The 13,146-nt window shown below is 38.6% G+C and overlaps 1 protein-coding gene and 1 non-coding gene across 4 annotated transcripts in view; one reads left to right on the forward strand and one right to left on the reverse strand.

Moving 5' to 3' along the window:
• Ppm1k (protein phosphatase, Mg2+/Mn2+ dependent 1K) overlaps positions 1–13,146 on the forward strand; it is an 87,047-nt gene that overhangs the window by 55,756 nt on the left and 18,145 nt on the right. Inside the window, exon 1 of one of the 3 annotated variants that reach the window (XM_027926673.2) lies at positions 7,616–7,895. The exons of the other annotated variants lie outside the window; for them this stretch is intronic. The gene's annotated coding sequence lies outside the window, so the exon portion shown is untranslated. Of the gene's footprint in view, positions 1–7,615; positions 7,896–13,146 lie in introns of those variants that run through there. 3 annotated transcript variants of the gene reach the window in all.
• LOC114085613 (U6 spliceosomal RNA) lies at positions 2,760–2,864 on the reverse strand. Its single transcript, XR_003581503.1, has one exon. It is a non-coding gene; the product is annotated as a U6 spliceosomal RNA (small nuclear RNA).

Genomic DNA, 13,146 nt, shown 5'->3' on the forward strand with positions numbered 1-13,146 from the left:
CTAATTAGGTGGAAAAATAATACTTTCTTTTCTGCTATTGGGAGAGAAAGTGACCAATAGAAAAGCAGTTCAGCACCTACACCCACTTTATGTACAAAATAGAGGTATGCTTGTGCATGCCAATAACTCATGCCTGTGTTTGCCTGACATCTAGCAACAAATGTGCCTTTCATCGTCTCTTACAATGTTACCTTGAGATTCCAAACTCTAATCTGAATGGGACTCAGAATAGACAATGAATTTAGAAAACTACATATCATTTCCAACAGGATATAAGTGTTCATGCTTCTAATATTACAGATTTCGAAGACAATGAGTTTTTCTTACTACTGTGTGCATTTCTTTGTTGTTATGAACTTGTTACATATTCACTTCATTCCCCTGACAAAAAAGTACTGAATATTCTTTATGAGGATTACAAGGGTATTTTTGGCTTCTTTTGGCCAAATCCTAACAGCTTTAGCGACATTATTTGGGAATCAATAATGTGTTTTAGATACTTAAAGGTAGAATTTTCCTTGCGTAACTCAGTGCCATTTCCCACAGCTAGAAGTGTTATAGTTAAAGCTTCATCCCAGGGTTTCATAAACTGACTTCCAGACCACTCACTTATAATCGAATCAAACCTTTATTGAAGCACACCAGTGGCGGCTGACCAGAACATAAAGCTGTTCCCCTGATCATCCCAAACAATTGCAAGGGCGCTCTTTATAAGCCTGAAAACCGCAAAAGGGATGTTTGGGGGTCCAGCCAATGCAAGCAAGCCAGGTTACGGAAGCTGGAGAGTGCAGTCAAACGGAGGGAAGCCTAACCAATCACAGTTAGCCCAGTCACACCAGTTACAGAAACAGAGCCCCTTTACCCTAGTTACAGAAACAATGCCCCATTAGGTAGTTCCATGTTCTTAAAGGTTTCTATAGCAAAAGGAAAAGAACATCTTGCCCCAGTCATGACTCTTCTACTTGGCATGGTTGTTTTACAGGATGAAGTCATAAAACAAAATGGAGTCACATTTGCTCCTACTATCATAAAGGATACAATATTAATGTCCATTTTCTTTGTATGTTGTTTTATAGGGTTTCCAATATTTTTTAAACTGTATGTTTATAGGCTCCTTTGTTGCACTATAAAATCTTCAAAGAGTTCACTCTTTATTTTGGGGGGACACTTATATTCTCTGCCTAATTGAGTTCTTGGAGCAATTTGTAAGTCAGCCAGAACAGGTTATATTTAGTGTGCTGCTCTATAGATGATAAAACAAAAACTCAGGGAAATTAATTACTTTCCTGTAGCCCTACATTGGTCAAGAGTAATGCTGGAGCCCTTCGGGGGCTCAAATATAAGGAACACTTTCTGTGTTTCCAAAATACTTCTCAAGAGCTGGAGACTTGTTCCTTCCTTCCCTGTTCTGTCTTGGCAGTCTTGTATAATATTCAACTAGTGAATAATAACACCATACTTTTCCAATTGTAGCATTCACCATACTTAGATACAAGCTAATTATTTCTCTTTGCCCCTTTCAATTTTCAGGAGAGTAGACAATCTTTACATTGTTCATTCATTGCTATAAATCCAGGGCCTAATATACTGCCTAATGTAGTAGGAACTTCACAAATATTTATTGAGTAAATGTGTGAAAATTCCTTTTAGTAGCATGTGCAAGGTCCCAGATTCTACCCTCAGCATGGAAAAACAATTTGTTTTTCTTCTTAGATTGTAATTGTCCCAAGAAAAATTTAAGCAGATGATTTTAAGTTGGAGCTAATGTCTGTATCAGTTGAGACGTGTTAGGTAAAGTTAAAGGTAAAGATGCAGAAACAAATAATATAAAAATATTGGAGTCTTGAAACAACAAAGTTTTTTTCTTGCTCACACTACATGGCCATCATGAGCTGGCTGTGAGATTCTCTTCTTCATTGATACCTAGGGACCCAGATTGAAGAGGCAGCCACCATTTGAAACATTGTTAGTTACAATGACAGAAGAAAGGAAGCTTCTGAAGGTCTTGAACAGGGACATTAAATTCTATTAGTTAGCAATGACCTTTTACCTCCATTCAAAATTGTTTGACCAGAACTAGCCACATGCCCCCTGTTCTCCCCTGGCACCACATATAAGGGGTCTGGGAACTTCCTCAGCGGTAAAGAGCAAGAAATATTTGGCTAACAGTGCTAAGAATGATTTTTTATATATCATATTTTATTTTATGTTTTATATATCATATTTTATTTCCCTAATTTTGAGCTTTTGTAATTTAGATAACAAAAAGGAATTTTTGTTTATCATCTTTTTTGAAAAATTAATTTACAAAACATAATTACCTTCACAATAGGTAATTGTGATGAGAAACTGGTGCTTGGTGGAATTAAATATTTGAATAAGGTCAAATGAGATTATCAAAGGTGGAAATGGAAAGATAATCCGATCTCGGTGCCATTGATACTGGATGAAACTTACTTGTTTCATATTTGTAGAGGTAAATTACATGTAGGGAATGCAATGTTCATTTAAAAATAAAATCATTTCAAGTTTAATTGGGTCCAAGAACATGTTTTAAACATTCTGTGTCAATGTTTTGGCAATCATTCTGGTGAGACAGAAGAGACATCTGGGCTAGCAATTCAGGATAGAGCAGCCTAAATCACAGAAAAATACATGCTATTGTCCTAGGCCAGGGCAACAGGAGCTCAGCTTAACGAAGGAGTAGAGTGCTATATCTACTTAACATTTTTTATGCATATATTTTTTATTAAATGATAGAAAACATGAAATGCTTCACAAATATGCATGTCATCTTTGCTCAGGGGCCATGTTAATCTTCTCTGTATTGTTCTGATTTTAGTATATGTCCTGCCAAAGTGAGCTCCCACTTGATTCTTTTAGATGTTGTGCAGTGATTTGTCCTGTCAAGTCAACCTCTGGTGAATTCTCTTTGTAATATATTTAACTATGATTTAGAGATTGAAAAACTAGAAGTCTAGGGTGGGGTGGTGTTTGCCAGGAATCCCAACTCAGCAGGTTGTGGTAGGAGGATTGCAAGATTGTAAGTCTGAGGCCAGCCTCAGCAATTTAGGGAGAATTTAGAATTTTGAGACCCTGTCTCAAAATAAAAAATAAAAAAGGCTGGGGGGGAGGGTAGCTCAGTAGTTAAGTGCCTCTGGGTTCAATCCCCACTACCAAAAAAAAAAAAAAAAAAAAAATCACAAAGTATGTAAAAGAAGTAAACTGCTGGCTTTATTTTTCCTCACCCCCACCTCCCTGGTGCTGGGGATGAAACCCAGGGGTTTACATCCCAAGTCCTAAGCAAGTGCTCTACCACTGAGCACATCCCCCTGGTTTTAATCAACTGTGGTAGGATATGGAATGGTATGTTTTCCAATGTAATTCTGAGGACTATACCAGTATCAAAGATATTTTAAAGACAGTCCCACTGACTTTGTTTATTGTATGACTGTGGATTACGGTCCATTATAGTAAAATGATGTAGAAAAGCCACAATGTTCTCAGATGCTGGTTATGCAGTTTGCAAGAACTTAAAAAGAAGGTCAAAACTCCAGGGACTATCTCTCACCCTGCACAAAACTCAACTCAAAGTGGATCAAGGACCTAGACATTAGACCAGAGACCCTGCACCTATTAGAAGAAAAAGTAGGCCCCGACCCAAATCTCTAACATGTTGGCTTAGGAATTGAATTTCCTCAACATGACTCTTAAAGCACAAGAAGTAAAATAAAGAATTAATAAATGGGATGGTATCAAATTAAAAAGCTTCTTTACAGCAAAGGAAACAATCAAGAACGTGAAGAGAGCCTACAGAATGGGAGAAAAATCTTTGCTACCTGCACAACAGATAGAACATTAATATTCAGTATATACAAATAACTCAAAAAAAAAACCTTAACACCAAAAACAAAACAAATAACCCAATAAATAAATGGGCTAAAGAACTGAACAGACACTTCACAGAAGTATAATCAGTCAACAAATACGTGGAAACACATTCAACATTTCTAGCAATTAGAGAAATGCAAATTAAAACCACACTGAGATTTCATCTTATTCCAGTCAGACGGCAATTTTCTTTTTTAAAAAAATATTTTTATTTTTTATAATTTATTTTACTTATTTTATTAGTTCTAATCAGTTATACATGACAGCAGAAAGTTCTTCAATTTGTTGTACACAAAAGGAGCAGAATTTTTTTACTTCTCTGGTTGTATATGAAGTAGAGTCACACCATTCGTACAATCATACATGTATTTAGGGTAATTATGTCCATCTCATTCCACCATCTTTCCTGCCCCCATGCTCCCCACCCCCCTGCAATTTTCAAGAATACAAATAATGATAAACATTGGCAAAGATGTGGGGGGAAAAGGTACACTCATACATTGCTGGTGGGACTGCAAATTGGTGCAAACACTCTGGAAAGCAGTATGGAGATTCCTCAGAAAACTTGGAACGGAACACTATTTGATCCAGTTATCCCACTCCTTGGTATACACCTAAAGGACTTAAAATCAGCATACTACAGTGACACAGCCACATCAATTCTTATAGCAGCTCAATTCACAATAGCTAAGTATGGAACTAATCTTCAACAGCCCTTCAACACATGAATGGATAAAGAAAATATGGTATATATACATACTGGAATATTACTCAGCCATAATGAAGAATGAAATTATGGCATTTGCAGGTAAATGGATGGAACTGGAGACTATCGTATTAAGTGAAATAAGCCAATCCCCCCAAACCAAAGGCCAATTCTCTCTGATATGTGGATGATAACACACAATAAAGGGGGAGGGGGTTAGGGAAGAATAGAAGTACTTTGGATTAGACAAAGGGGAATGAAGGAAAGGGAGGGGGATGGGAATAGAAAAGACAGTAGAATGAATCAGACAAAACTTTCCTATGTTCTTATATGAATACATGACCAGTGTAACTCCACATCATGTACAACCATAAGAATGGGAAGTTATACTCCACATATGTATAATATGTCAAAATACATTCTACTGTAATGCATAACTAAAAATAACAAATAAAAAATAAGAAAAAAACCCTTCATGGACAGTTCAGAATATTTTATACTTCCAAGAGTAAAATTTCCCACATCAACAGTTCCTTATTGCCCCCAATTTTACCTTCGTGAAAGCAAAGTCTTTCATTATCTGCACCAAGATCCAAATGTCTGAAATATTGCAATACATGATACTCATCAATGATGAGCAGATTAAAAAAATAACTTTTTTTCGTGTGTGTGTGTGTGCTGGGGATCAAACCCAGGGCCTTGTGCATGCAAGGCAAGCACTATACCTCAGCACCCCCCCGCCAATAACTTAATTGTAATTTAGTTACCAAAATGTTCCATCAAAAGACAAGGTCATCACCAAGGACATGTACTAGAAAGTTCATAGTAGCACTGCTTATAATAGCTTCAAAGTGGAAACTACCCCAACATTCATCAGAAGAATAAATTCATAAGTTAGGTATAATTACAGAATGGAATAAAATGAATTATCCATAACTATGTGCAATAATATGGAAAACCCACAAGCATAATGTTGGATCAAAGAAGCCAAACATAAAATAATGCATATTTATGCAATTATTTTATATTTATCAAGCCTAAGGATAGTTAGAACTATGTTGTTCAAAGTCAGCATAGAAGGCTGCCCTTGGGAGGAAGCTGTGACTCGAAGGCAGTATGATGGGGTTCCTAGGATTACTAATGTTCTATTTCTTGACCTGGATTCTGGATACAAAGATATGTTCTGGTTGTGAACATTACTTGAGCAGTAATGTTCTTAGGATATATGCACTTGTCTATATGCATATCATATTGCAATCAGAAGTTGAAAAAGAAAGAAAATTCCAGAAAGTTCATGAAAAATGACTCTCAACCCAACACAATCCTCAAGGTTGTTACTATAATTTAAGAGTCATCAATACAAGCATCAGTCTCTAAAGAGGTTATTAAATGCACTGGATTCTGAATAGTTGTCCCTGGACCTGGATAACTAAAAATGTCAAAATGAGTTAATCATTTGCCTTTAACCTCTCTACTTGCTCTGCTTTTCTCACCTTCAGTGCTATCACAGGAGTTTATCTCATCTACCATAATCTTTGTCCGTCTCCCAATGGCTCATTCTACCTATTCTCTGTACATTAACCAAGGTGATTTAAAGCCTAAACCACATCCTTGAACTCCTCTGTTTCAAATGCCCAAGTAGAGGTTCATTAAATATAAAATGTAAGGCCTCTTTCTCCTTCACCTATTTATTTCTTATGGTAGTTCTCTCCCTCCCTCAAGGTATTGTATACTAGAGCCACACTGGTCTTCTCCCTGTTCTTCCAAAATGCCAAGTTGTTCCTCAGGACCTTTGCTCTTCTGTCCCCTCTGTCCAGAACAGTCATCCCTTCACTAGTTTCAACGACCAATTGAAAGTCTGAGACTTAACTTAGATACCATTCTATAAACTGCTCTTGTAACCACCCTTTCTGAAGTCTACCCCTCTTTATTCTTCATATCTCTTCTGTTTCCTCCTTGGATAGGATTTATCTTTAATTTTTTTTTTTAGTTATAAATGGAAACTTTATTTTGTTTGTTTATTTAAACACAAGTATTGTGACGATGAGTTGTCAAAGCTGCTATGAGGAAAGAATCTGAATTATTCAGGAAATTAAAAAGAGGTTTTCTGATTTGAAATAATAAGCATCTCTTTGGCAATAATGGAAAGAAAAAAAGAAGGAAGGGAGGAAAAAAGCAAGAAAGGAAATGAGGGAGGAAGCAGAGATCGATTACTAGAAAGAAAAGGAAAAATGGGAAAATGATAAGATGGTCCAGTGGGAAAAAAATGACATATATATATATATATATATATATATATATATATATATATAGAGAGAGAGAGAGAGAGAGAGAGAGAGAGAGAGAGAGAATAATAAAGAAATAGACAAAAACAGACCATATATATTTATTTATTTTATGTGGTGCTGAGGATCGAACCCTGTGGGAGGCAAGTGCTTTGCCACTGAGCCCCACCCAACCCTAGGATTGATCTTTTACATGCTAGTTTACTTGTTAGTTTTCTCCCTCTTCTTCCCTTAGACTGTAATTTCTCTAAGTGCAGCGATCATGTCTTTCAGAGTCAGGTTTGTATTTCCAGTGCCTACTACTGCCCGGCGTTCAGGAGGTCCTTCTTAAACACAGAAATGCTTGTCGAATGAATGAATCAACAATCCCAAGAGATCATAAAATGCCTGTTTGTTCAGCCATGAACAACGCTGCACCGGGGATTTGCAAAAGAACGAGGAAGGAAACCAGATGCCTTTCAAGCTCAATGCCCAGGCAAAGTGCCCTTATCGGTTTCCTAGTGGTCACAACCACCGCCCCCTTGTCCCACACACCTCCCTCCTTCAACGCTGGCAGGGTACCAAATCTCCCTGCCCCACCCACTGTCTCCGCTGGGAGCGCGCAGCACCGACCTCGGGAGGGTGGGGCGCCTCCGCGAGCTGCTATTGGTCCAAGTCTACGTCGCTCTGCAGTGCGCTGCAGCAAGTCTGCGAAGTCAAATTGCAGTTGCGGGAGGCTCGTTCCTTTCGGGATCTGTGAGTAGCTGAGGTTATAGATGGGCTCACCTCCTCGCCAAGCGTTGATTGGCCAGAGCTGCCGTCAGTCAGAGGGAACAGACTTCCCTTCTCCATCTGGCCAACTGCGGGCAAAAAAAATTTCGAGACTGACCAGGAGATGAGGCAGTGGCTCCTTTGATTGCTTGCTCCAGAGATAGAGTACAACGGAGAAGGAGATCTTGTTTACCGATCAAGAAAGCCCCTCTTTTGCCCCTCGGTAGCTAATTAAGAAATTTCCGGGAACTAGCCATTACGAGGTAAGAGTCAAGAAAGTGCAATTCATTTACTTCTGTTGGTGTTATTTATTGGCGGTCCCCGGAATGGAGAGTAAAGGGAGGATGACTCCCCGAGAAGGTGGAGGAAAAATATAGGTTTATTTCCCCCAGCCTCAATTCCGAGCCCGAGCCCCACGGCCCATCTCTCTGGGATCTCTGCGTCTTTCTTCCCTTTCGAGGTCTGGAGCAGCTTGTCTGGGCGGGGTCCACCCTGGCTGCGCCCCAACAGCTGGGGTTTCCTACCAGACCTTGCTGGGTCTTGAACTTGACTGTAGGCTGAAGTCGCCCGTGCAGGGGTGGGTCGAGGTCGGAGGGAGGGACTGAGGAAGGAAGGCGGAGGGTGGCCGCCCTGGTTTCCCCAACAGTAGGCCCGTAGGGCGAATCCTCTGAAGCAAGGATGCTGCAAGGGTCAGTGCCGTGTAGCCATCCATTAGAGTCAGACGTGGTGATACTGGGATCTATCAGTCGAGACCCGGCAGCGAAAGGTGTTGGGGGGAACCCAACTGTCTGCAGGGCTGCACGCCCCGTGTCACTTTGGCTCCTTATCTGAGACCACGAGCCAAGATCCCGAACGGTCCAAGGATGACCTATTCACATCGGTACGGAGAAGGATGCAGAACCCTGATTGGTCTGGATTGCTTTGCCAAGAGAGCATTGCCTCTCTAAGGCCTTGTGGCTGATGATGCCTTTTTTTTCATAACTGCTTTCGGTAGATTATTTACAGGAGGTGACAGAGTCGAGTCTCGAATTGGAAATAGGGGAATTGAAGTCTGAGGCTCCACTGGCCTTTCTGGACTTCAGACTGGAAATTTGCAGTAAGGCCTGGTTGGTCCTTCTAAACGCAGAGAGGAGGAAAGAATAAGGCTGTGGAATGGTTGCAGAATGAACTACTCAAGTGACATAATGATCTTGAAAACAGCAAGAAAGGAACTGTGTCTGTTGAAGTGTATAGAAAGTGGAAACAGATGCATCTTTGCAGCATGAAATATCTTAATTAGTGAGTTTTTGCTAATGATTTTTTTCTTGCAGCTTTAGTCACTTTCTACTGACCACACAGGCACCTCTGCTGCCAGCATCTTACAGAATGTATAGGAAAATTCTTCTTAAATGAAGAATAAAGTTAGAGATTTGGAATGTGGTCTGTGACTTGTGTCCACATAAAGTGTTTAAAAAGGTCTACCAAATGAGAATAATGAATACTTTTCACTGCTCCTATATTCTTTTCACTATTCACACATCTAAATTCATATTCTCATTAAACTTAAGGGGAATCATTGGAGTTTTTATTTGTTATTTTCTTCAGGTACACTAGGACCTTTTATTTCCTTCCAGCAGTGTACTGATAAGGCGTTAAGATCCCAATCTGCTGAAACACATTCTGGAGGTTTCCATACTATTATAGTTTATTGGGGGTGCACTGATTGTTTTATAAAAAAAGGTTAATAAAGAAATACTTCATTCAGGACCATTAAAAATGACCTAGTTTCCATTGTAAAAAGATACCTGAGTGCCACTTTATAATGGCCAGGGATACTTTCTTTTTTTTTTTTTTTTTCCCTACATTTTTTATTGGTGCATTATAGTTGTACATACTGATGGGATTTGATGTTATAAATTTGTACATGCGTACATTATCAATTGTACACATATACATTATAACAATATAATTTGACCAATGTCACTCAGAAATAGTTTCTTAATTTTTTTTCCAGGGGCATAAAATCTAAGCAGGTATTGGTAACACTGATCTTTAGTACTCCTGAATAATTTTGACTTGTGCTTGAAATGACAATAATAAACTGCCCTTGTGACCTGATTTCAACATTCAAAAACAGTTTAACTCAAATCCCCAAGCCAAAGCCTGCCAATGACAGGATTTGCCACTATTCTTTCTCAGAAGTAAGTGTGGACAGCTCTGAGGTGTTAAGTCAATGACAGGTTATAAAGTGGGAGGAAGATAAAAAATAAAATTGGGAGACCAAACTTGTAGCTATCTATGTGACTTTTCTTTACTTCTCTCCTTTTATTTTTAATTTACTTTAGATTAATTAATTAATTAATTAATTTTTTTTTTTGGTACTAAGGATCAAACCCAGGGTACTATACCCCTGAGCTATATCCCCAGCCCATTTTATTTTTTTAAGACAGAGTTTTGGTAAATTGCCCAGACTGGCCTTGAACTTATGATACTCTTGCCTCAGCCTCCCTGGTAGTTGGCATTACGGGTTCCTGCTACAGTGTCTGGCTCCCCTTTTATTTAAAACCATTTTTTTAAAATTTACTATAACCGGACTGAGGAAGTGGCTCAGTGGTAAAGCACTTCCATAGTATGCTGGAGGTCCCAGATTTGAGCCTAGCACTGCAAAAGGAAAAGAAGTTTACCCAAAACCAATTATACTTTTTCCTTTTCCTGATGCTTTTCACCTGAGGTTTCCTGTTCTTAGGGTGTGGTTTTTCACTGGTGCTCTCATGTATAATCTATGCACACCCTTATGGTCTCTCGATTTATTTAACTCTGCTGTGATTCTCTTGTCATTTAGATTTTTTTTTTTTTAAATTGAGACAGAATTTTTAACTTAGAGACCAACTTTGTTCTCTAGTCACTAATGTGTGCTAGAGTGTTAACATATCAGATCGAAGAGGAAGACGGGAAAAGTTTGGTCACACAAATCAATATGGAGATGATGAAAAAAGAAAATATTTTCAGGAATTACTTATTGACAAGAACTAGAATACATAGGGTATTGGTGTGTGCGTGCACGCATGCATGTGTGTATAAACGCACACATGTTTTCAAAAATTCATGTGGTTATAGTAAGTTGTGACCCATACATTTTTGTTTTTATTGGGAAATAGGAATTTGGAATATAGTTTAGGTAGGAGATTGTTCATTTTTGTATATGACTGCAATATATTTTAGATTGATTATATAAATGTGGCATTGCTAGGATTCCAGTCGAGTTGTTTATTTTATTGCTTACCATAGTCTTTAAAGTTTATTTTTTACTAGTAGAATATGATATGTGCATGATGCGCTAGTAGGTTTTTTGTTCATTTAACTTTTGCTCTTGTCATATTTTTGTGAGTTTGAAGGGCTTCCAAACAGAATTACTTCCTGTCCTTTGAATCCTTTGGGTGAAATGATGAATATAATTTGAATATAATTGTTAAAATGCCTTATTTAAATAAACTAGCCTTGATTTCTGATCAAAGGATTGGCATAGCCAGGTGCAGTGGTGCATGCCTATGATCCCATTGCTTGGGAGGCTGAGGCAGGAGGCTCATTAGTTCAAAGCCAGCCTCAGCAAAAGCAAAGTACTAAGCAACTCCGTGAGACCCTGTCTCTAAATAAAATACAAAATGGGGCTGGGGATGTGGCTCAGTGGTTGAGTTCAATCCTCAGTACACCCCACCACCCTCCCACCAAAAAAAAAAAAAAAAAAAAAAAAATTGGCATAATTCTGCCCTGCCTACTCAGAAAGATTGCTGAGTAACTATGTTTCTTAGTTGGCAATTAGTTCCTAGCTGAACTAGCCAATGAAGAGAATTCTTATGTGTTTATCAATCTGTTCTCTGCTCTTTCTGTCAAAGAGAATATTGGTTTCTTGTTTTAAAGATTTTATTTTATTTTTTCACATCTCAGATGCTATTCCCCTTGTTCTTCTGTGCATAGTCATGTCTACGAGCATCTGGATGGCTTGGGGGAACTGTGATGGCGGTTTCCAAGTTTGAAGCTGTGGAACAAATCTTCTTGATGTGCAGGTTTTTGGTTGCTTGGTTTTTGTCTTTGTATTTGAGTGCAGGAGATTGAACACAGGACCTTGAGCACACACTCTACCCCTGAGCTACAGCCCCAGCACATGTGCAGGTTTAATTTAAAGTTGTTTAGCTTGGGAACACAGGTTGCCTGTGGATGGTTTTTCCTTGGGAATCTGGAAGGGATTAGTGTGATTTAGTGTCATTGAATGTGGAAGAGGAAATGAAACCACTTCTTGTGGTGTCCTGTTGGCCTAGGTCATGCTGACCTAGTTTTGCCGAGTTGATAAACCAGCTATATATCAGGTTCACATGTAGTTCTTGTCATCAATATTCTTTCAAGTAGGTGCTTTTCTATAACTGCCAACTTTCTGAGGCAATTGTGCAGATAATACATAAAGAGATCGAGTTGATGACTCATTCTAGTCTATGCAACTTAAAGAAACTGTGGCTAATTTGCCCTTTATTTTATTCTTAAATATATGTTTCCAGTGGATATTTGTTCTGCTGAGAATGCAGTTATATCCTTTAATTTTTTTTTTTTTTGAGGGTGAGAGAGAAAGATAAAGGGCAAGAGTATCCTAGAAGCATTGCAGAGAAACTTTAGTATTTATCTGGTTGTATTTCTAGATATAACCCTTCCTTAAAGGAGGTGGTGCATTACTGCCAAGTAGCCCAAGGCTAAATATGGTTTGCATGCTTTTAGATTGAAGCCAAAAGTGTAGCACTTTGCTCATCTCGGGTGTACTTTTCAAATTGTGTGTGTGTGTGTGTGTGTGTGTGTGGTGTGTTCTAATAAATGTATTTAAGTTTTTTTTTTTCTCTCTGTTTTAAAGCTGCTTTGGGATTATCTTCATTATTAATTAGTACTACTATTACTTGCTAGGTTGTATTGTAGTTTGAAATTTCTTCATTAGCTCATCACCTGTATTGTTATTGTTGCTGAATAAAATTTGATTTTTGTGTTTGTCTGTTTTCTGTTACTATAATGAAATAGGCAAAGCTGGCTGAATTTATAAAGAAAAAGAGGTTTATTTAGCTCAGAGTTCTGGAGGTTCAAGGGCATGTCACTGGCATCAGCTCTGGTGAGGATACCTTGGTGGATGACATTATAATGCAGGAGCACTTGAAAGAGGGAAAGATCACCTGGCCAAATTGAAGCCAGAGAGCAATTTAGGGGTCATGCTCATCTTGGTCTGGTGAGAACTGAGTGCCAATGAAAACTACCTTAATCCCTTCTGAGAGCATACCCAGTGACCTAAGGGCCTCTCAGTAAGCTCCACCTCTTAAAGGTTCCAGCACCTCAACACTACCAAGCTTCCAACTCATGAATCTTTGGAGACAAACCCTATCAAAACCATAGCAATCTTCAATCAGTTATCTTTGCTAACTGTAGATGCCATCTATGCCTCTCTCACCCCTGCCCCAATATTGTCATAAAAAGGAGCGAAATTGCAGTCTTACGCATGATCTTAGC

Source organism: Marmota flaviventris, chromosome 7 (assembly GCF_047511675.1).
Source record: "Marmota flaviventris isolate mMarFla1 chromosome 7, mMarFla1.hap1, whole genome shotgun sequence".
Lineage (NCBI taxonomy): Eukaryota > Metazoa > Chordata > Mammalia > Rodentia > Sciuridae > Marmota > Marmota flaviventris.